This window comes from Hemiscyllium ocellatum, chromosome 5, assembly GCF_020745735.1.
Source record: "Hemiscyllium ocellatum isolate sHemOce1 chromosome 5, sHemOce1.pat.X.cur, whole genome shotgun sequence".
Taxonomy (NCBI): domain Eukaryota; kingdom Metazoa; phylum Chordata; class Chondrichthyes; order Orectolobiformes; family Hemiscylliidae; genus Hemiscyllium; species Hemiscyllium ocellatum.
The window spans coordinates 6,463,417-6,487,950 of NC_083405.1; positions in this window are offsets into that span (position 1 = coordinate 6,463,417).

A 24,534-nucleotide genomic window follows, 5' to 3' on the forward strand; every position below is an offset into this window, starting at 1 on the left:
TTATTATCCAATAGTTCTGCCCATTTTCCCTGTCCCACGCTAATTTGAAAACAACAGCCCGAGAAATCCTTCCCGTTTGCTTACATTTCTATCCCAAATGTTTCATTTAATTGTATCTCATAGGTGCCCCCCCCGCCCCCTCCGCCACCCCGAGAATTGCTTTGTGCCATGTGGTTTTCTTTATCATTAGGTATATTGGAATACACTCTTTATTGGCACAATCGAGAGGCGATTGGAAGGCAGCACGGTGTATTGTGACATGAGCACTATACCAAGTACCATCCCCAAATGACTTAAGATATATCTCAGAGCTGCGGTACTGTCTCTGATTATCTACATCCCCTCAATTTACTAAACTACATGCATCAGCTCTATTCCTTGCCGATTATCAGTCTCAGGGATCGTTAATAACACATATGAAAATTATATTTGACAAAATCCCAATACTAAGAGAGCGAGCATCATAACTCTAAGCATCCTCAGCATTGTAAAAATTGTGCTGAAGCACAAAAAAACTTAACACACAATTCTATAGAAATAATCCCGCGCTCGCATCGCCACTGTATAATCAGTTACTCAAAGTCTCTTCAGTCTGAGTTTCAGCGGGTCTTGCGTTGACTCGGCTGTCCAGACTTCTTCCTCAACTGGAGATTACACTGGCCCTTTGATCCAAGTGGAGTGATTCCAGCCTTTCTCCGCCATCCTTATTGTCGTTTCGGTAATCAAAGGATCCTGATATTGCCCTTCCCAGTCCGGCTGCAATTTAGTCTCTGTCCAAGATTTTACTCCGACCCAATCTCCTGCCCGGATGGGATGAACGGTGAATTCAAGGGGCGGAGTCTGTGCCAATAAACCCTGTTTTCTGAGGAGAGACGAAGAGGCGGACAAGCCCAGTATACATTTCTTTAGAACAAGACTTTAGTTTCGGGAATTGTTAATTCTCTGTTCATTCCCAGATAAAGTAATCCAAATATGATTTCATAGGAGATAGTCCCAAAGCTTTCTTTGGGGTTGTTCGTACTCGCAAGAGAGCTATAGGTAAACATTTGGTCCAAGGGAGTCTGGTTCTTCTTATCAATTCAGAGAGCTGTCGTTTGAGTGTTTGGTTCATTCTCTCAAACTTTCCTGATGATGGTGGGCGCCATGGAGCATGGAACTCCCAGGAAGTTCCCAATACTTACATTATCTCCTGTAACACTTTAGAGGCAAAATGAGTTCCTTGGTAGTAATCTATACGCTTCACTCGCCCATATCGGGGAATTAACTGCAGTAATATTGTTTTAGACACCACACTTGCAGTGGCGGTAGCTAGGGTTTATGCCTCAATCCAACCAGATAGATGATTTACTCTGACCAGCATATATTTTAGACTTCCTACTCTGGATAGTCCAGTATAATCTTCTTGTATTCTCTGGAAGGGTCTCAATCCTAGGTCTCTCCCTCCCAGAGTCTGTTGTCTCAAGACTTTCTTATTTACCTTTGTGCATATTATACATGCCTCACATATTTATTTAGCAATTGTATATATTCCTTTACATCCATATTCCCTAAGAACGAAAAGATTCATTGCTTGTACTCCCCAATGCCTGAATTGATGTAGGACAGCCATAATTTCTCGCATCATCATTTTGTTTAACATTTCCCTTCCATCAGGTAACATCCATTGCCCGTCTGCTGTTTTTTGCAGCCCCAAAATCTTTCAATTCTTTTTCTTCTCTTTCAGTAAATATAGGAGTTTGTGGGGATCAGGGACAATGGGTATTAGGGAATTAATCAGCACTCCTAGTGGGTCCAGGCCTGCTTCCTGAGCCACTTCATCATCTAATCTGTTCCCCCTAACTTATGGTTCATTTCCTTTCTGATGACCATTTACATGCACTACCGCTATGTCTCGGGGGTGTAATAGGGATTCCAAGACCCGTTTAATCAACTCCTCATGTGCTAATTCCTTCCTCCGGCTATTTATCAGTCCTCTTTCGTGCAATATCTTTCCAAACGTGTGCACAACACCAAATGCATATTTAGAGTTACTGTGTGCTGCTCCCTCTTTATTTTCTAACGCCCTAATGGCTCTTTCGAATGCATAGACTTCGCAGGTCTGAGCTGACCATCCATTCGGCAACCTTCCTGCCTCTAACACACTACTTGTCATCCTGTCTACAACTGCATACTTATTATATCTTTTCCCTTCAGTCACCCAGGATGATCCATCTATAAAAAGTCAGGCTCCTGCATGAAGCGGAACATCTCTCAGGTCCATGCAGACCTTAGTTTGGATTTTTTCTAATGTCGAGACAGTTGTGCTCTGCATTCTGAGAAGATTCTCCTTCCCCTTTCCAAAGAAAGGCAGCTGGATTTAAACAATTGTCCGTGACCAACACGAAATCATCCTCGTCTATTAATATTGCCTCATATTTCAGAACCCGCGAGTCTGTCAACCATCACCCAGCTTTTTCGTTTAGGATCAATCTCACTTGGTGTGGGGTGCTTACTATTAGGGTTCCCCTAAATGCAAGCTTCCTACTTTCCTCCATCAACAGTGCAGTGGCCACCACGACCTGCACACATTCAGGCCACCCCGGGATACTGGATCCAATAGCTTCGCAAGATATGCTACTGGCTGTTTCATTCCTCTCCACGTCTGGGTTAATACTCCCACAGCCGCTCCCCTATCTACAGTAGCAAAGAACTAGAAAGGTTTATCTAGAGAAGGCAAGGCTAACATGCTGCATTGATCAGATCTCTTTAGAATTCTTAAATAGTTCTTTTTCCTCTTCGTCCCAACGTAGACACTTTGGTTCCTCCTTTAGAAGTTTGAGATATCATTTATTCGTGTTTTGAGCATAAAAATCAATCCACAATCTGCAATATCCCGTTAAACACAAACAATTACGTAATTCCCGTTTAGTCCTGGACAGCAGAATCCCCATTATTCCCTCTAACCGTTCCGGGCTTATCTTTCACTTTCCCTCACTAACTAGATGACCCAAGTATTTCATTTCTCACTCCACATATTGTAGTTTGTTTTTAGATACTCGCAGTCCCTGCTAACCCAGGAAATTTATTATTTCTTTTAGCGGCTTCTAGTACGCATTCTCTTCTCTTTCCTGTTACTAAGAGGTCGTTCTACATACTGCAACAGGGTAGTTCCCTTGGGGCTGCTATATTTCTCCAATATTTGTTCTAACATCTGTCCCAATAAATTCGGGGATTGCATAAACCCCTTGGGGAGCACGGTCCACCGGTGTTGCTGTTTCCGTCCTGTCTTGGGATCTTCCCATTCAAAGGAAAAAAAACTACTTTCCTCTGCCAAGGGACAAGCCCAAAAGGCATCATTTAAATCTATCACACTAAACCATTTGTGGTCATTAGGGATCTTACTTAATAACGTATAGGTGCCTGACCTGTTCTATTGGATTCAATGTTCTCAAATCCTGCACCAATCGATAGGTTCCATTGGACTTTCGCACTGGAAGAATCAGGATATTACAAAGGAGATATACATGGCTCCAACAGTCCATCTCTAGCCCCTCAATTTCTGGCTGCAGTCTTCGTTTGCCTTCTATGGAAATGGGATATTGTCGCTCATAAACAACGTCCCCTTTCGTTTTTAAATTTATTTCTAGGGGACGGATCTGTATTTTTCAACGATTCCCTTGTCTAGCCCATATAATAGGGTCTATCTCTCTCTCCACATCTTCTGTCAACATTGTCATTTGTACAACTAATTCTTTTTCCTGATTTCAAATCTCCAGTCCTAAGAGGATAATTGAATCTCTCCCAAGTAAATTACTTCCTATATCAGGGGATATACAACAGTTCCCCTGTGACTGAATCCTTAGGGCCTTCTATCATCATAGTTTCAAATACTGGAACAGTAAATCATTCCCCTTTTACGCCGGAAATAGTAATTGACCGTGTTGACATTCCTACTTTCTTTGGTTTAAAATTCAGCGATGACCATGCTACCCCTGTATCTACTAGGAAGACTTCCTCTTCCCCACAGGGTCCCACCTTCAAGTTTATCAAGGGTTCCTGGTGCCTCCCGGGGGCAGGAACCCTGACACCCCTATTCTTCATCAAAATTCATAAGCGGAATTGCCTTTCTTCCCTTTGTAGGTCAGGACACTCCCGCTTAAAATACCCGATTTTTCTGCAATAATAGCATCCTGCCTGTGGAGACTTCCATCTCTGCGCCTGTCGCCCGAACCCTCTATCAAATGCTCCCCTTTTCCTCTCGCTCTCCCTCTTCCTCTGTCCTACATACTGCCACCCATCGCTCCGTTGCTCACTATTGGTTCCATTCTTTTCTTAACAACCTCATCAATCGTAGCTTCCATCATTTTTGACTTCTGTTTTTTCTCTCATCCTCTCTCTTTGCAAACACTTTCTGTGCCTCTCTTAACAATTCATCTAATGGTGTTTCGCATCTCCCTTCTATCTTCAGTATCTTTCTCTGTGTCTGGCCATGCCTTTGTCACAAAATGTACTTTCAAAAGACCCTGTGCCACTGGGTCCTCAGGGTTCATTCCAGAATATTTCTGCATTGAGTCTCTTAATCTTTGCAAGAAAGCTGAGGGAGTCTCATCTTTCTCCTCTCTAACTTCAAAGGCTTTAGTCAAATTCTGCGACTTCGGAATTGCCTCTCTTATCTCTTTGAGAATCAGGTATTTCAATTCCCTCATTTCTTCTCTATGCTCCAGGTTTTGATTTTCCCACTGGGTATCTCTGAGGGGAAACTCTGTCTCTCCCTGTCCAGTATTCCCATCCCCACTGGGAGGTTTCTTGTCCCATATTTTAATGGCTGCTCCTAGTATAAGTCCTCTTTCTTCCCCAGTAAATAGCATATTAAAAATTAACTCAGTCCACGTATACAGACTGGGCCCCAAGAATTGATTAATTTGTTCACACTACCCTATTGGATCCTCAACCAGAACCTTCATTTCCTTTTTAAATGTTCTGACCTCCCCAACGGTGAGGGGGGCACTCACAAACCCAATTTCTTTGTCCCCTATTGGTACCTCCAATATATTCTTCCCCTTTATTTGTTTTTGGTTTTTCCCCGCTTAGGCTTTCGTGTAAATACACCAGATGCCTCCTCTACATCTACTTTATCTTCCCTTCCTTTTATTTGCGGATTGAGGCTCGGGAACAACAGCATCCCTGTCCACCGCCCCTTTGTTCTCCTCTTGTGGCTCATCCGTTCCCTGTCCCTGTCTTTCTATCTCTCTTTCCTCCCCCCCATTTTCACCTAATCTGATTTTATGACGCGGCTGGGGAGTGGGGGTGGGCTGGGTGGGGGGGAGGTGCAAGCAGCAAAAGGATCCCAGGGACTGGGTGGGGCAGAGGGGGAATCCTTTGTCTTTACTACCATCATGCCCAAACTGCCTTTCCAACAGGACACATAGTCCGCCTCTTCTTCACTAAAGGTTTGTTTTTTTATTGACATACAAATTTGAATACTGACTTACTCAATCCTCGTCCGAATCATACTTTGGCCAGAAGACAGCTGGATGAAGGATTGGTTCTTTCCCTTGTACAAGTGTTACTTGTCCATTCCCTCAACATCCTCCCCAACGAGGATGCTTTTCTTTCTTTACTCCGTGACAGTTCGACTAACTCTGCCTACCCCCTATTTCTCAAGGCCCTCATCAGTCCCTCAGCAATTATATACCCCTTTTCCCGGCCACCAAGTTAATACTTAAAAGTCAGTTTTCTTACGTTGGTCTGTGCACAGAGTTGCCTGGCTCCTTTTTTCATGTTTTTTATCGACTTCCTTTCACTGTCTGATTCAGATGTCCGTCTTGTGGGATTCTACCAGACACCCAAGGTAGCGGACAAAACCAGGACAAGAAACCGCTCCTCAATTGCGACTTGGAGACATCTTCCCAGTGTCCAGGGCCAGCCACAACCTCTGGCGATAGAAGCATATCCCGGACGATCCTGCAATTGTGAGAAACTAAGCCCACTCACTTCAATAATTTCAGTGCGAGGCAAGATCTGAAGCACTCAGTATGTTTATTATACGCTTGCAAGCGTGGTGCCTGAAATGGACACTCAGAGGTTAGCAAGTACATAGGATTCACGACTCCAAACCCGGTGCCCATTACTATTGTTTTGCTCTTGCCTTATCCGGCCTTTTGCATAACAAAGTATAGGTTTTACGTGGCCTTTTCACCACATCCTGGCTGTGGTCAACTGTTAGGTATATCCTCCTTCATTGCCATCTATTTCCCCCACTTGTGACATTTCCTCCCTTTCCCCAACCGTATTGAACCTTACGACCTTTTAATTGGGGTTTGTTTTCTGTTTTTGCATAAATGGGAAAAAAATGCTTATACCTACTGCTTGTACAAGCATATCTGCCTTACATCCTCACAGCACCTTATCTATGTGTCTGTACCATCTACCATTGCTTGCAGGCACCTTTCATTCTTGTATGCACATTTTAGCTAATATGAAAACAATTATATATTTCCTTCACATAGGTTTCATTCTTGTTGACTCAGATTTTGATTGAAACAATTATACACTGGTGTGAGCTCATTTACTTTGCATAAGTAATTATGATTGCAGAAGTAACACTACTTCACCTGTATCCCACAGTTGGTAGTGTAGTGAACAAAGAAGAACAAAGAATACAGAAAATGTGCAACCCAGGAACAGGCCTTTTGGACGGTCAAGCCGGAGCCGGTCGAAATCAACTATCTAAACATGTCATCCAATTTCTAAGCATCCGTATCCCTCTGCTCCTCACTTACTCATGCATCTGTCCAGGCGCACCAGAAATGAATCTACCATGCCTGCCTCTACTACCTCTGCTGGCAACGTATTTCAGCACCTACTACCCTCTGTGTAAAATACCTTACATGTCTATCTCCCTTAAACGTTTCACCTCTCTCATTGAACGCATGACCTCTCATTATTGAATGCCTCATCTTGGGAAAAAGCTTATCTCTATCCATCCAGTCTGTACCCTTCATGATGTTGTAGATCTCAATCAGGGCCCCTCAATCTTGTTTTTTCTCATGAAAGCAGAAGTAAAGCCTCTCTTCAGAGCTTGCATCTTCCATACCAAGCAACATCTGTGTAAACTTTCTCTGCATTCTCTCCTAAACGTCCACATAATTTTGGTAATTTGTCGACCAGAACTGAACAGAGTATTCTGAACGCGGACGAACCAAACATTTGTACAAATTTATCAGGATTTGCCAGCTCTTATACTCAATGCTCTATCCGGTGAAGGCAATCATGCCATATGCCTTTTGACCACTCTATCCACCTGTGCAGTCACCTTCACGGTACAAAGGACCTGAACTCCCAGATCTTTCTTCTCATCAAGTTTACCCAAGGCTCTTCCATTTACTGTATACTTGACTCGAGAATTAGGCTTCCCAAAAACATCACCTCTCATTTGCTTGGATGGAACTCCATTTGCCGCTTCTGCACTCAACTCTTCTGTCTATCTATATTTCCCTTCATTTTTGACAGTCCCCTATGTTTTCTGGCTACTCTACCAATCTTTGTGTCATTTGCAAATGAAGGGGCGAGATACTGGGCTAGCAACCTTTGGAGATTGGAACATGGCAGGTGTTCATCCCATGCAGCAGGGAACCATGTTTGAATACTTGTTCCCAGTGAAGTACCACTTTTTCCTGATGTAGATCAATAATTGAAACTTTTTTTTAGCAGTTATGATTTAGACGTTTAATGACGATACATAGTCGTATAGTTGACTATGATGAATAATGTCAGGGACTGCAGGGATGTAGCCATCAGGTGGAAAGGAAAAATGGCGAATGGAATTGAATCCAGACCAATGAGTGGTAGTGAATTTGGGGAGTAGTAACAATATCAGTGAGGATTCTGTGTGGTGTACAGGAACAAAGAAATCTTGGAGTGGACATTCACAGATCTCTGAAGATTGTTGGCCAGGGATATCAGTTGTTCAAGAGGTTTTTGGATATTTTCTATTGTTGACCACAGACTGTGGATGATATTCGATCTTTAGCAACCGCCAGTTTAGGAAACAACTAAAGGAACGAGCACAAGTCTGGTCCACGCAATAATCTACATTTTTAACAATCGAAAGATGAAAAATAGAGGGCTGAAATGTAAATCTTTGCCCATCAACCTACTTCACCACTCAATGAATTTGCCACTGATCTCTCTCCAAGTCATGCTGGTTTGTGCCTTGAAGGGTAATTTGCAAATTGTGAAGTTTCAGTGCATCTTCAAACTTGTCCTTATAGTCGGTACAGTCTTTGAGCTTTGAAGGTTCTGTCAACAAAGCCTGGATGACTTAATCCAGTGAATCTTCTATGTAGTACACTCTGCTGCAATTGTGCCTTAGCAGTTAAGGGAATAAATATTGAGGTGTTGAACAATATACAGTTAAGTGACTGCATTGTCGTGGAGGGTGCCCAGTTCCTTGAGTGGCATTGAAGCTACATTCACCTAAGCAATGGGGACATTTTTGTTAAACATCTAATTTGTGCGTTGCGGACAATGTAGGCTTCACGGAGACGAGAGTTGAGTTAATAATTAAACAAAGTCGACCGACGGACATGTTTTTGTCGTCAACTGCTTCATATGGGCAGTCAGGTTCCATTTCTCCTAAATACTAGCTCCCAGGGCGATTCAGTTACATTGAAGCCATTGAATGTCAATCGAATATGATTAGATTCTCGTTTGTCAGAGTTATCTTCTCTGTATTTGATCCTTCTGTGGGTCCATCTGATTCCAATCGCTTTCTGATTTCAAGTTCCAACTCACGTTTGCGCCTGAAATTTCAACCCTTTCCACGCCGAAATTTCTCCACCAGTCTTAATAATATGTAAGGACACGGTAAGGGACAGCGGAGACTTACAAACATGTCGCTAACTCTGTATATAGTAGAACTTCGTGGAATGATTGGTTAGGCTGGGATTATTCTCCTTGAAACAAAGGAGGAGGAGCGGATCTTTATAATCACATAATAACAATTATAAACTTTCAATATTCGTGGGATCTTGACAGGGTAGATATCGGCAGGTGGCTTACCCTATGCTCTAAGGAGAGCACCAGAGGACATAATCTCAGAATTAGATATTGCCCATTTAATTCAGAAATTTTTGCTCAGGGGTCAAAGAATCTGTGACATTTTCCAGTAACTGCTGTTGAGACTGTGTGGTTGGGTATTATCAAACTGTGCCAGATAGTTAATCAGAAAGATGAAGAAACTTTGTCGAGCAGAAAGGAATTCAAGATTATTAGATTACCTGGTGAATGAGCATCGCTCCGAAAGCAAGTGCACTTCCAATTAAACCTTTTGGACTATAATCTGGTGTTGTGTGATTTTTAACTTTGTACACCCCAGTCCAACACCGGCATCTCCAAATCAGTTCAACCATGATTTCGTTGAATGGTTGAGCAGACTCATGGGGCTGAGTGGCATACTTCCACTTGGTTTAACATTTCGTCGAACGCCTTATTTTATTCACAAGTTCAGAATTGTGAGAGGATGGGATGAAGTAATAGAATAGGTTTATTAAACAGATCAGACAAATCAGGAACAAGGCTCATAAACTCAGGAAGAACAAATGTGCTGTGACTTGGGGGCAACAAATGACACTGGCATAGCACAGGTGGCTGTGTACAGAAGCTGTGATTGCTGAAGGAAGTTGCTAGATCTTATACAGTTGGCAAGTCAGTGATCACGCTGGATGTTGGATCCTTGTATGATTCACACACAGCAGAAATTTGTGAAAGAATGAAATCTTTGTTTCAAAGGAGACATTTTCTGCGGTTCCAATTCCGAGTGACTGTTTGAATTACTGATCAGATCTTTGTGTGAAGTGTTAGGTTAAAATACTCATGAACAACCCACTGGATAAATTTGTGCTCCCCATCACTTTTTTTTTCTCTTTCTTTCGATATAAATTCATAGAAAGACAAGGTAGAATGTAGGGCGGAAAGAAAAATGCGTTTCTTCTCATTACACCAATTTCATCTACAATTGAGTAGAATGACTGCTCTCACTCTTCATTTTGACTTTAATATGGTGTCGATTATTTGTGAATCTCCCGTGCAGTGAAGGACAAGAACAAGATTCTCAATCCAGGGTATACCAGAGTGTGAGGTGCAAAGAAAAACTGCGAGAGGGGTGCGTAAAGTTTGCAACCAGAGTGTGACTCTAACCCGTGAATGCGGAGCACAGCGGTATAATACCCCACCACCATAATCTCTCGGTTTCCTCTGCACATTTTCTAGTGGGGTGACATGTGACCTCATCAGTTTACATGTGATGAAAATCATGGATGAGAAATTTCCAGAGTGGAATCAAATCCACACCATTGTGTTTCTGCTTTCACCAGAATTATAATAGCAGCATATTCCAATAAATAGCCATGCTGGTCAGAATGAATTGCTGTCATTGATACATTCTGAGTCAGAACTGTGTCAGAATGAATTAAAGGACAAGAATTTTCCGTCATATTTACACCTACATTTGACTCATAATTTTTTTCAGTCACATTCTCTCTCACGTGAAGAAGCAGCCATGGTGAGTGAAATAAAGGTGATGTTGTCGCTCAATGGCTTTTCTTATATGGCTGAACCTGAATGGGATTAAATCGCAAGAAATGCTGATTTGTTCGTTTCATTTTAATTTTTCTGAAATCTCACAATGTCATTGTAATAATCAGAAGTGAATTAGATATATCTCATTGGAACGATTAATGTAGTATCCAAATTTGCTCTGACTTTGTTTCAGCTTAAGGAAAATACTACTTTGAAAAACAGAGAGTTAAAGTGCAAAAGAAAACCCACCAGTTTTGTTGCTCGTTGCTTTGGCAGATTTCACTGAGTATTAAATGAATTAAACATCATGGTGTTTGTTCTCGCATCCTTAATGCCTGTGATGAAAGCAGGAAGTCGATCTACAAGCAACTTGTCACTTCCTATTCATTCTGTAATATCTTACCTTATCAATAAATAAAAATCCATTCACTTTATTTACAATGCTTTACGTGGAATATAATGCGAAATATTTCAAAATGTAGTTTTGGAAACGAATCTTATTCAGCAGCACACATTAAAGAAATTTACATTTTAAGTCAACCAACTTAGACATTGTTTCGCCGCAACTTCTGACCGACTTCCCCCCACCCCTACACCTTTACCTAGCCACACGCTGTCTCTCTCTTTGTGAAATTTATTCCTTGCATGTCAGCAAATATGTCTTTCCAAACACTTTGAAAAACCGATTCTTGGAGTGACAGCGATTCTGTTCTCATTATTTCTTTGTCCTTCAAAGGCTTTATCAAAGGTATTGAATGCCTGAAATCTAGATGTTTACGTACTTGAAAGAGGGAATTTTCCACCTATTTACTCTGTTCAAACATTTCATAACTTGAAAAAAACCCATTAAGTCTTCCTTGGTTCAGGGATAACTGTTCTCAGTTTTCCAAGAAGACAAGTGAATAAAATCTCATCCTCAGTACACCCCCATTAGCATCTTCTCTAATGCCTTTACACACCAGTAAACACCATCATTATCAATTCATAGAATCACAGAATCCTACATTGCAGAAAGAGCATTTCAGTCAATCAAGCCAGTGTAGACTCTCTGAAGAGCATCTCATCCAGACCGAGCTCTCCTCCCTATTCCCTTATATATCACCAGAAGAAGGGGCAATCCTCCCCCTTGTGATGTCAAATAAACCTGTTGGACTATAACCTGGCGTCCTGTGACTTCTGATCTTGTCCCCGCGTTACCCGTCGCTAATTCATTAAACTTACTTAATTCACTCCCTGGACACGAGAGAGCAATTTAACTTAGCCAATCAACATAACCCTCAGAACGAACAGAGTTGCGAATTACTGAGCCAATGTTCCATCATCGTGAGCAAAACCTGTATCATTTTTAATGGCTTTATACCCTGGTAACTCTGCCTCTTCAAAGCAAATCAACCCAAATTCAATGTAGCGAAACGCTACTCTGTTACGATCTGATCCGTGCTGCAGGAAATGTTTCTGCACTCATATTTGAATGCTTTTACGCTGTTTCTTCCTCACCATCCTGCTTCCAATAAACACTTCAATCCGGAACAAGTCTGTCAAATGCTTTTCATTCGAACACAGAAACAATGTGCTGTTTGCAGAAGTCACGTGTTTGCGCGTTCACTGACACTCTGCCTCCCTGAGAGCTGCAGTTCTTCCCCACCTTGATTCAGGCAGCATTGTCCTTCCTGTGACATGCCCCATCGAAAATGGAAGGACAACTATCAATACCCGTACTTAGAAATTGAGCGACAGTTTTAAAATATTTACACTGTCCCAAGTGGAGAATTGAGCCCTGTGACAGGCGGGGACACTAACTACTATACTACTGAGAAGAAGAGTGTCAAAGGAGGCCCTTCAACCAATTGTGGCCACACTTGTCAAAAACACCTGCCTAATGAACTGAATCCCATTTTACAATGTTTATGCCACAGCTTTTATGTTTTGGCATCACAAGTTCACATCTGAATGTTTATTCAGGCTATAACAGTGTCTAAGAGAAAGTGAGGACTGTAGATGCTGGAGATCAGAGCTGAAAATGTGTTGCTGGAAAAGCGCAGCAGGTCAGGCAGCATCCAAGGAGCCAGAGAATCCAAGGAGATTCTCCTTGGATGCTGCCTGAACTGCTGCGCTTTTCCAGCAACACATTTTCAGCAATAACAGTATCTGCCACTCTGAACAATGTAGACAGTGTATTCTAAATTCCAACCACTCACTGACTAATAAACCATTTTCACACATCTTCTCAAACCTTTCTGTCTTTCTGCTTAAATCTCTGGCCCCTGCTCATCGATCCCTCCATCAATGAGAAACTCATTCAGTCAACCCTGTCCATTTCCCAACTCAATCATGTCTCCTCTACATCTCCTTTGCACTGCGACAAACAGTCCACTCTGTCCTGTCTTTCTGCCTAACTGAAACTCTTCGTCCCAAACAATATCCCGGTAAATATCTCCTGCAATGTTTTCAGTGTGATTACATTCCTGTGATAATGTGACTTGCAAAACTGCACACAACACCCTTGCTTGAACTTAATGAGCATTAGTTTTAAAATGTCTGTATTAGTATGAGGGCGATTCTGGCAATGCAGAATTTATTAGACATTCATAATTGCAGAGAGCGCTGTTGAGACTCAACCCCATTGCTATGAGTCTGAAGTCACATGCAGGTCAGACCAAGTCAGGACAGCAGATTCCATCCTAAAATGACATCAGTGAACCAGATGCTTTTTTTTTCAACAAATGTCAATGGATCTATCGTAGTCATTATATTCTTCATTGCAGATAGTTGCTGAATCTAAATTTTACAATCTGGCATGGTGTGGCTCAAGCCCGAGTCCCCAGACTATTACCTCGGTCTCTAGATTATCAGTCCTATGAAATTACCACAAGACCAACGCAGAAAGCCACAAAAGCTGATCTTTTCCAATAAAATCCCTTTTTCCCAAAACTGCCCTGGGTATTTTCCATGAGCCTGATGCTCCAATTGTCTCTGGCCTATGTCAGTAAAAGCTGTTACATGGGGATTGATTTCACAACTGCGGTATTCAAATGGATCCACTTGTTTGGAGGTCCCGATGGTGTGAGTGGTGCATATTCACCCAACAACAGTGCAGCACAGACAAAACAGTGTGAATGTGAAAGAGAGCGATAGATTGCTCATTGCCTCAGAGAAATGGGAGGAGGGACGGAAAGGAGGTTAAATGATCGTGGGAAGGAGAGGAACCACTGACAGCGGGTGTGTTTGAATCCTGATATATGAAACTCAGAGATGTGAGAAAGCGAAATTTGAAGGTAAAACAATTAATTTCTTATGATGTGTCACAAAAAGCACAACGGAGAGAACACTTAGAGTCGTGATATGTTTTCTGTGGTCACAATGCAAAATACAGATGACCACGATCACTAAAAGAACAGGATGCTTGCAAGCAGCAATAAGTATACCAGCAGAGGAAATGTTCAGAAGAACAGCAAATGTACAATATCAGTACTCAGCTAACAGTGACAGAAATGTGGGAGCTGAGAATGAGCTGAATCTTTCAGTTCGATGTCCTCAGAGGCTGTGGAGCTCCTTAAATGAGAATGTTGAAAACTGAGATTGATAGTTTTCCACAAAACATCAAAGACTCGGGGGACAGTGCAGGTTATTGTTGAAATGTATGCTTCATTAGCATTTTAGCTTAACATCGGCAACTTCACCAGCTTCCTCAAGGCAGTAACCAGTGCTGGGAACTAATACCAGTTCCCAGCCTCGGAGTCAGAGAAGCTGCGGCACAGCTGCCCAGATCCAACCGCAACTGGGGAAAGGAGTGAGTCTGCGGAGTTACTCTTTGTCTCCAGTGATGCAGTAGGTGACAGTGCCGTCCTTCTGTGATGGTATGGAGGCGCAAGAAATTCCAGAGTTGAGTATGCTCCTGATCAAGGGAATAGTTGTCCCCGTTTATACTCTTATAGCGATCTACAGTGCATCTTGCTAAGATAGCTGAGTGGCACAACGGGAGCGTGTTGAGCCCTTATGTTTGCAGTGGTGGGTTCAAAAGATCATTTTGCTATTTGGATCTGTGATTCAGACACTGGCGATGGCAGCTGCTTTTCCTTGCATCAGCTCAGAATCAGTTTCTTCCCACAGTAAAGACTTCACCATGGAGAAGGTGGTGTTGGGCTGATATTTTAAATTAGTTCTGCTTGGGGACTTGGACAGCGAACCGGTGATGTTTAAGTTCGACGAATAAAACCTAGAATGCAAGCCTGACCTCAGGAACAGAGACCATGATTTTACTTTCCTGAAATTGCACTCATTCATGTCCCGTATGCAAGGGATTCTACCATCTTTACCCAGTCCGGCCTATGAGAGACTCCAGGACAAGAAAAACATGATCTGATCCTTAATTCAAGAATCCCCACCGTGTGGGGAAGCAGGCTAATCGGCCGTTCCAGTCCACATTCCCTATCCCATAAGCCTGAATTTCCCATTGTTGATCTCTTTAATTGTCACATCTTTGGTCAGAGGAAGGAATAAAAGCGCAAACATGCAGACAACGTGCAGACTGCCCACAGACAGAGACCCGAGGCTGGGATCACACCCGGGTTTGTGATGTAGCCAGTCAGCAACGAACAAGAGGAGAAGAATAAATGTTGTCCTGACCAGTCATACTCACACCCTGTGGGTGAATGAGAAAGAATGATAACACATTTACAACATGGAAAACAGGATTGTTTCTGAGTGGACAAATTTGAAAGGATCGTTCACTCTGGGTAGAAAAAATGACGCCAATACCGCAGAGAAAGCAGGAAAATGTGGGAACTGCTAAAAGGGATTCAATTAACCACAGAAATGGAACCTAATTTAATCAGTAACACTGGGGAGAGGCCGTTTACCAGTCCCATGTATGGGAAGGGATCTCTGAGCAAAACAACCTCCGGAGACTCCAGCAGGATTACATTTCCCATCAGGGGTTGGATTATACTGTCAATGCGGCTGTTAATCCCAACCAACTGTCTGTTCCATAGCGTCAGTCAGAGAGTCATACAGCATGACAACAGGCCGGTCAGACCAACCAATTCATGCTGAACATATTGCCAAACTAATCTAGTCCCATCTGCCATATCCTGTACCCGTTGAGCGGTGATAATGCCCTTCTGGTTTTATTACTGTATTGTTAATCGAAATCCCAGGTAATATTTTGGGGACAAAGGATCCAGATCCTGGGAGGGCAGATGGTGGAGTTTGAAGACTCTCGTGATGACCTGAATCAGTTTGTGTGGAAACTCCCACCCGATTCACTCATGCCAGTTCGGGAAGCAAACTGCCATAGTCATCTGTTCTATCCCACATGAAACTCCAGATACGTAATATCGTGGTTGACTCCAAACTGTCCTCTGGGAAATAACTGATGTACGAGGCATGAAAGAAAATATTTCATTTTAAAAATCCCACTTTCCCATTCATGGATGGATCCAATTTTCCTTTAAATGGTGCAAATGCATCCTCATCCATCACTTCCTCAGCAAGTTAATTGCACACGTAAAACACCCTCTTTAAAATAAATGCCTCACATGTCTTTTTTATAATGTCTCTCTTTTTGTCTTAAACATATGCCCTCTCGCCTTGAAATTCCACTTCTGGGAAAAGGCAACTATCGTTTACTCTAGCTTACCTCTCAATAATTCATAAACTTCTGTCAGGTCGCCGCTCAAACCCCTAACCTAGAGTGAAAACACTCTCAACTAGGAAAAAGTGAAAACTGCAGATGAGAGACCAGAGTCGTGAGTGTGCTGTTCTGGAAAAGCGCTGCAGGTCAGGCAGCATTTGAGGAGAAGGAGAATCGACGTTTCGGGCAAGAGCCTAATGAATGACACTTGCATGAAAAGTTGATTCTCCTACTCCTCGCATGCTGCCTTACCTGTTGTGGTTTTCCAGCACTCCAATCTCGAATCTGAAAATAGTCTCAGCCTATCCAGCCTTTCATTATAACTCAAACATTTCACGAACGGCAACATGCATGTATACCTTTTCTGAACCTACTCCAGTTGAATAATATCATTCCTACAATTGGGCGAGCAGAACTGGACATAATATTTCATAATAGGCCTCATCAATGTCCTGCAAAACTTCAACATAACGTCGCAACTCTTGTGCACAAAGGACTCAGCAATGAAGGGAAGTGTGTCAAAGGGCTTTTAACCATCCTGTCTGTGTGCATTGCAAACTACAAGGAAATATGTACCTGTATCTCTAGCTTCCGTGTTCTCCAACACTACGCAAAGCCCTACTCTTTTTGATGGACCAAAATGCGATACCTTCCATTTATCCAGATTGAACTCCATGTTACATTTTTCAGTCCATCGACTCATTGGATTAAGATCCTTTTGAATCTTAGATAATCTTCCTCACTGTCTACAATTCTGATGTCGCCTGCAAACCTGCGAAGCATGCCTGCTGTGAGTTCCTCTGTTTTCTCATATAGATCAATGATTCATATTTACTTGTCGTGGCCGTCATTTAGCAGTGTGCAGATCATACAACAGTTAGTCATGCAATTAGCCATGAGGAAGAAAGCCGCAGACTGCAGGGAGATATCAAACAATTGGAAAGAAAAATGGTGAAAGTAATTCATTCCAGGAAAGTGGATGATAGTGAAGCAGAATCAAACTTAAACCAGCCGCCCACGCTCCAGTTGTGGCACTCAGCTGTCTCAGCAAGGAGCACTGTAGGTTGCTATGTCATTATAAGTGGGAACAAATTTTCCCTTCTGCTCCAGCCACCCCCTTTTGACCAGGAGCACTCCCAACCGAATTGCTTGTGCCTCTAAACTGTCATAGAAATACCGTGCACTCACTGGTTGTATCACTGGAGCCATTGAGTAACTCTGCGAACTTATTCCCAACCCGATTTCAACTTGGATCTTCGCGACTGCGCCACTCAGTTCCTCTGGTCCTGGGGCTGGGAATTGGGATGATGTGACAGCAGTGGTTACTGCCTTGTGTGGGGAAACCGGTGAAGGAGCCGATGTTAAACTACATTGCTATTGAAGCATATATTTCAACAAAACCTGCACTGTCCCCGCAATCTTTGATGTTTTGGAGAAATCTATTTATCTCAGCCTTCAGCATATTAATGATGGAATCACCACAGCCTCTGGGGGCAGCGATGTTAAACGATCAGCCCATTCTGAGTTCCCACTGTTCGCTGAGCACTGATATTGTGCATTTGGTGCTCTGCCTAACATTTCTTATGTTACTGTACTGCTGTAGTTAGCGTGCCTGTGTGTGGGATGCCGTGATAGTATAGTGATTAATACTCTGCGTTGTGGCCGCAGCAACCTCGGCTCGAATCAGAGTCTCAGCAGTAATTGCTCTACCTGCTCCAGCTTTTGTGAAACACAAAGGAATCAGTTGTTTTAACATGGTAATTTTCTCCAAGGTGATGACATTTTTCCTTCAAATTCTGCTCGCTCAAATCTCTGTTTCATATGTCAGAATTCAAATCCACCCGTTCTCAGAGATTTCTCTCCCTCCTTCGATCACTAACTGAACTTTCCGTCCCACACCCCCATTTCATTAATTTAGAGACGCTGGTGTTGGGCAATGGTGTGCAAACTTAAAAATCACACAACACCAGGTTAGAGTCTAACAGGTTTAAATGAGCACTAGCTTTCTGATCTACGCTCTTTCATCATGTGGTTGTGGAGTCATTTCCTATTTCATTAAGGCACTGCAGAATTCCACACTGACTCTCACATTGATACCATTCAGTCTGTGCTGCTGCAGTCACTGTTGCTGGGTGAACGTGCCCCAACCTCACCATCGGGACCTGAAGGCCAGTTGATCCATTTAGTTACTGCTGTGAGATCAATGCTCATGTAGCAGCTTTTACTGACATGGACCAGAGATTATTGCGGGGTCAAGCTCAGGAAATTGACGCAGAACAATATCGAGGAAAAGCGACTTCATTGGGAAAGATTAGTTTCACGGGTTTTCTGCAATGGCCGAGCGCTATTTCCACTGGATTGTTAACTCAGATACCAAGCAAATGAACCAGGGACCCGGGTTTGACTCCGACCATGCCAGGTGTTAGAACTGGGATTCAATAAATATCTGGAATTACGAATCTAATAACTCCTATAAATCCATGGTCAATTGTTGAAAAAACAAAACCATTGGGTTCACTGACGTCCTTTAAGGAAGGAAACTGTCATTCTGACATGGTCGGGCCTCTATGTGACTCCAGACTCACTGCAATATGGTTGAGTCTCAACTGCCCGCTGCGCAATTAGGGATCACAATCAATACTGCCGAGCCAGCGACGCCCTCATACTGTAACAGAATAGGAAAAAAGTTAATTCGGCTCTAGCTGGGGTACTGTGTGCAGTTCTGCAATTCACAGTGTAGCAATGATGTGATGGCACTGCGAACGTTACAGGAGAGATTCAACGGGATATTGTCTGGGCTGAAGAGTTTCAGTTATGTGGAGTGATTGGACAGACTGGGGTTGTTTGCCGCCGAGCAGAGGAGATTGGAGAAGACATGACTAAGATGTACAAAATAATGACGGATATGGATAGGATAGACAGAAAGAAGCGTTTGTAATTGATGGAGGGATCGAACACCAGGGCCAAGAGATTTGGGAAAAGGCAGAAAGGTTTGAGTAGATGTGTGGAAAGGGTCAGAGAGCCGGAAAACCTTCTAACCTGAAAGAAAATCAGATGTGAATTTGTGATGACAAGGAATGTGAGACTATAGGCTAAACGATGGAAAACTTGATTCAGGTCGTTGAGCAGTTGTGTTGGACAAGTGCGGGCACAACAGGCTGAAGGGCTTCCTTCGATGTTGTTGTCCTCCACAGTGTCGTGTTTAGTGTCCCCTCCTGTCACAGGACTCAATTCTCCGCTGGGGGCATCGTAAATGTTGCTCTGTTACCCAGTGAAGGTTATGAATGCCTGGCCTTACATTCTCGGTGGAACGTGTCACAGGAAGGGCAGTGCTGTCTGAATCAGCGTGGGGAAGAACTGCAGCTCCTGGGGAGAGATGGTGTCAGTGAAAGTGCCAACACGTAACTTCTGCAAACTGCACATTGTGTTTGTGTTGCAATGAAAAGCATTATATAGAGTTGTTCCTGACTGATGTGTTTATTTAAAGCAGGAATCTGAGGAAGAAAACAGAGTAAACCAATTCAGATCTCAGTGAAGAAACATTTCCTGCAGCACTAATGAGGTTGTACAGCGTAGAACCGCTTTTGGATGCATTGATTTCGGATTTATGGGCGCAGCTTGCTTTCACTCGGCTGAGTTACCAGTGTGTAAAGCCATTAAACATGATACGGATGGTGCTCAATGTGATGGTACCTTTGCTCAGTGTTTCATACTGCTGTTAGGTCTGTAGGTTAGGTGGCTTGGCCATGTTAAATTGCGCTCATGTGTCCAGGGAGTGAATTCAATTAGTTAATTGAATTACCCATGGGTCTATGCAGTGATAAGGTCAGCAGTCACATGGTGCCAGGTTTTGTTCCAGTAGGTTTATTTGAAACAACAAGCCAGAGGCCTGCGGCGATAGAGAGGGGACTAGGTCTGGTTGAGATGCTCTTCAGAGTGTCCTTACAGACTCGATTTGCTGAATTGTACTTTCTGCATTGTAGGGAATCTGTGATTCTATCATAGACAGGACAACGCCAGCGCTTACTGGGTTACTAAGAAATTAGAGATGATGCTGACAGCGTTTATTGGGGATATAATTTTACTTCTTTGTGTGTTTGAAAATTTGAAACTGAACCAAATAAAACCGAATGTAAGTTTTCCAGAGTATGTGAGGTTTAGAGAGAGGAAATAGGTGGTAGATTCTCTCTTTCAATTCTGTAAATATCTGAACGTCACTCTTTCAAAACCATCGATGCAGGACAAAGAAATGATGGGAGTTGAATTTCTGTCACTCAGAGAATCCGTTTCCAAAATATTTGGAAATGCACATTTAGCGATACACAAGCAGTGAGTTTCATCAGGAGAGAGACAGCCTGTGGCCAGGTAAAAGGGTAAAAGTGGGGTGTGGGGGATGGAAGGTGCGAGGAAACAATGTTTAATTTGGATGACTTTAGATGTAAAGAAATATTGGAAACGTATGCAGCTAAATAAGATTCAGCAAAAAAACCTCAGAGTTTTGAAAGATTTAAATTAATATTCCACATGAAGTATTATAAATGGAACAGAGCCGATTTGGTATATTGTCAAGGAAAGATCTACAATAATGAATATGAAGTGACTCGTCTCTTGAAGATCAATTTCCTGCTTTAATCACATGCCTTGAAGATGGGAGGATATTCGCCATGATGATGGATACATTTGATACCCACTGAAATCGGCCAAAGTAACTAAGCATCAAAATTGATATCTTGTTTTGTAGTTCAACATTCTGGTTTTCTTATCAGTATTTCCTTTAAGCTGACATATATTCGGAGCAAAATTGAATACAACATTAAACGTTCCAATGATAGAAATCCAATTCACTTCCGATCATTGCAATGAACAGAGTGAGGTTTCAGCAAAATTAATAAAATGAAACGAATAAAACTGCTTTTCTGGGAATTTTACCCAGTCCAGGTTCAGTCATATGAGAAAGACTATCGAGCTAATACATCACCTTCACTTCTCTCTCCATATATATACTTCTTCACGTGAGAGAGGAGCTATGTGAAGAAATTTTGCGTCAAGACTAAATGTGCGTGTGAATGTGACGGGAATTTCTTGTTCGTTGGTTCATTCTGAGACAATTCCGAATCGGAATGAATCAAGGACAGGTATTCCTTCCAAGGACGATGTAAATTCCTTGGGTTTTGCTCGTATTATTATATCGCTGAAAGCAGAAATATAATGATGTGGATTCGACCCCTTTGCCACGGGCTGAAGTGGCTCAGAGGTTAAAGCGATGAGTTACTTTTGTTTGTGCATGTGTGGACTTGAATCCTACTCTGGCTGTTACTTACATCAAACGCAGCTGTGGTTTCCCTTCGTGCGTCGTATCTTTAGTAGACATTGGATGGAGAATTTTGCTTTTGCCCTTCATCGCACCGGAGATTTGTGATAAATCGTTACCACATCAAAGTCGAAATAAAGCAATGTGTTTCTGTTTTAAGTTAAATTGGGATAATAAAATTGAGTGCAACATTCCTTTCATCTTTTCATTCCATACTGACTTTCTCTGAATTTACATCGAATGAAAGTGAAACGAATAAGGAGAGATCGAGAACAATAGTTTATCGAGTGAGGTTGTGAATGAGTATTTTGATGTAACACTCCACATAAAGGTCTGATCAGTATTTTAATCAGTCAATTGGAATTGGAACAACAGAAAACTTCTTTAATGAAACAAACTTTACATTCTTTCACAAACTATTGCTGTGTGATTCATACCGCGATCCACCATCCAGCGTGATCACCAACTTGCCAACAACATTAAATCCGCAAATTTTATCAGCAATCACACCTTCTGCACATACCCATCTGCGGAATGCCCAGAGCCATTTGTTGTCTCCAGGCGACAGCACATTTCTTGTTCATGAGCTCATGAGCCTAGTTCCTGATCTGTCTGATCAGTTTGAGAAAACATTTCTATCACTTCATCCCATCACCACATAATTCTAAACCTATCAATAAAATAATGTGTTAGACAAAATGATGTAGGATTGCAAGTCGGCCATTCAGCCCATCGAGTCTGCTCCACCATTCAACGAACTGATAATCCTCAACTACTTTCTCCTGCCTTACCCCGACAGAGCTTCATCGTCTTTCTGATTAAATATCAGTCTGGCACAGTTTGAAAATACACAACAACTCAGCCTCAACAGCAGTTTTGGTAAGGAGTTCCACCGATTCACTGGCCCCTGAGCAAATAAATTAATCCTCATTTCTGAACTAAATAGGCAATAACTAATTCTGAGTTCATGTCCTCTGGTGCTCTTCATACCAGAGGGTAAACCACCTGCCCCTATCTACCCTGTCAATATCCCACGAATATTGAACGTTTATAAATGTAATTATGTGTTTATAGAGCTCCCCTCCGCCTTCTTTGCTTCAAGGAGAATAATCCCAGCCTAAAACAAATTCCACTAAGCTCCATTTTCTTCTGTGTTGGCAACATCCTCGTAAATCTCTGCCGTCCCCTGCAGCGGCCTTACATATTACTAAGGCAGGTGGTGACATTTATGTGAGGCAACGGTTGAAATTTCAAGTACAGAGGGAGTTGGAACTTGAAATCAGACAGCGGCTGGAATCAGATTTGTCCACACAATGACGAAATATATGAATGATAATTCTGACAAATGAGAAACTAACCGTATCCCATTGACATTCAATGGTTTTACTGTAACCTAATTCCCCTGTGTAATCGTCCACGGAGCTATTATTTAGGAAGAAGGGATTGAGACTGGCTCTGAGCCTAACCTCGGTGGTGGGCAAGTTGTTGGAGGCAATCCTGAGAGAAAGAACATACATGTATTTGGAAAGGCAAGGACTGATTTGGGATTGTCAACATGACTTTGTGCGTGGGAAATCATGTTTTACAAACTTGATTAAGTTTTTCGACGAATTAACAAAGAATATTGATGAGGGCTGAGCAGGAGATGTGATCTATATGGACTTCAGAAAGGCGTTCCACTAGAGTCCGCATGGAGGCTGATTAGCAAGGTTAGATCTCATGAAATACAGAGAGAACTAGCCATTTGGATACAGAACTGGATCAAAGGTAGAAGACAGCGGGTGATGGTGGAGAGTTGTATTTTCGACTGGCGGCCTGTGACCAGTGGAGTGCCACAAGGATCGGTGCTGGGTCCTCTATGTTTTGGCATTTACATAAATGATTTCGATGCGAGCAGAAGAGGTACAGTTAGTAAGTTTGGAGATGACACCAAAATTGGAGGTGTCGTGGACAGTGAAGAGGGTTACCTCAAATTACAATAGGATCTGGGCCAGATGGGCCAATGGGCTGAGAAGTGGCAGATGGAGTTTCATTCAGATAAATGCGAGGTGCTGCATTTTGGGAAAGCAAATCTTAGCAAGACTTATACACTTAATGGTAAGTTCCAAGGGAGTGTTGCTGAACAAAGGGACCTTGGAGTGCAGGTTCATAGCTCTTTGAAAGTGGAGTCGCAGGTAGTTACGATACTGAAGAAGGCGTTTGGTATGCTTTCCTTTATTGGTCAGAGTATTGAGTACAGGAGTTGGGAGGTCATATTGCGGCTGCACAAGACATTGGTTAGGCCAATTTTGGAATATTGCGTCTCCTTCCTATCTGAAAGATGTTGTGAAACTTGAAAGGTTTCAAAAAAGATTTACAAGGATGTTGCCAGATTTGGAGGATTTGAGCTCCAGGGAGAGGCTGAGCAGGCTGGGGCTGTTTTCCCTGGAGCGTCAGAGGCTAAGGGGGGGACCTTATAGAGGTTTTCAAAATTATGTGGGGCATGGATTAGATAAATAAACAAGTTCTTTTCCCTAGTGTTGTGGAATCCAGAACTAGAGGGCATAAGTTTAGGGTGAGAGGGGAAAATTATAAAAGAGACCTAAGGAGCAACATTTTCATGCAGAGGGAGGGATGTGTACGGAATGCTCTGTTGGAGGATATGGTGGAGGCTGGTACAATTGCAACTTTAAGAGGCATTTGGATGGGTGTATGAATCGGAAGGGTTTGGATGGATATGGGCTGGGTGCAGGCAGGTGTGATTAAATTGGTTAGGGATAACTGTTCGGCAGGGACGGGTTGGACCGAAGGGGCTGTTTCCATGTTGTACATCTCTATGACTATTACTCCACACAAACACTCTGACAACAAAAAAAACATGTTCGTTGGTAGACAGTTTTTGATTATAAACTCAACTTATTGAATTCTTTGAGGAGATGAACAAGCATGTGGATGAGGGTAGAGCAGTGGATGTAGTGCACATGGATTTTAGTAAGGCTTTTGATAAGGTTCCCCATGATAGGCTTTTGTGGAAAGTCAGGAGGCATGGGAT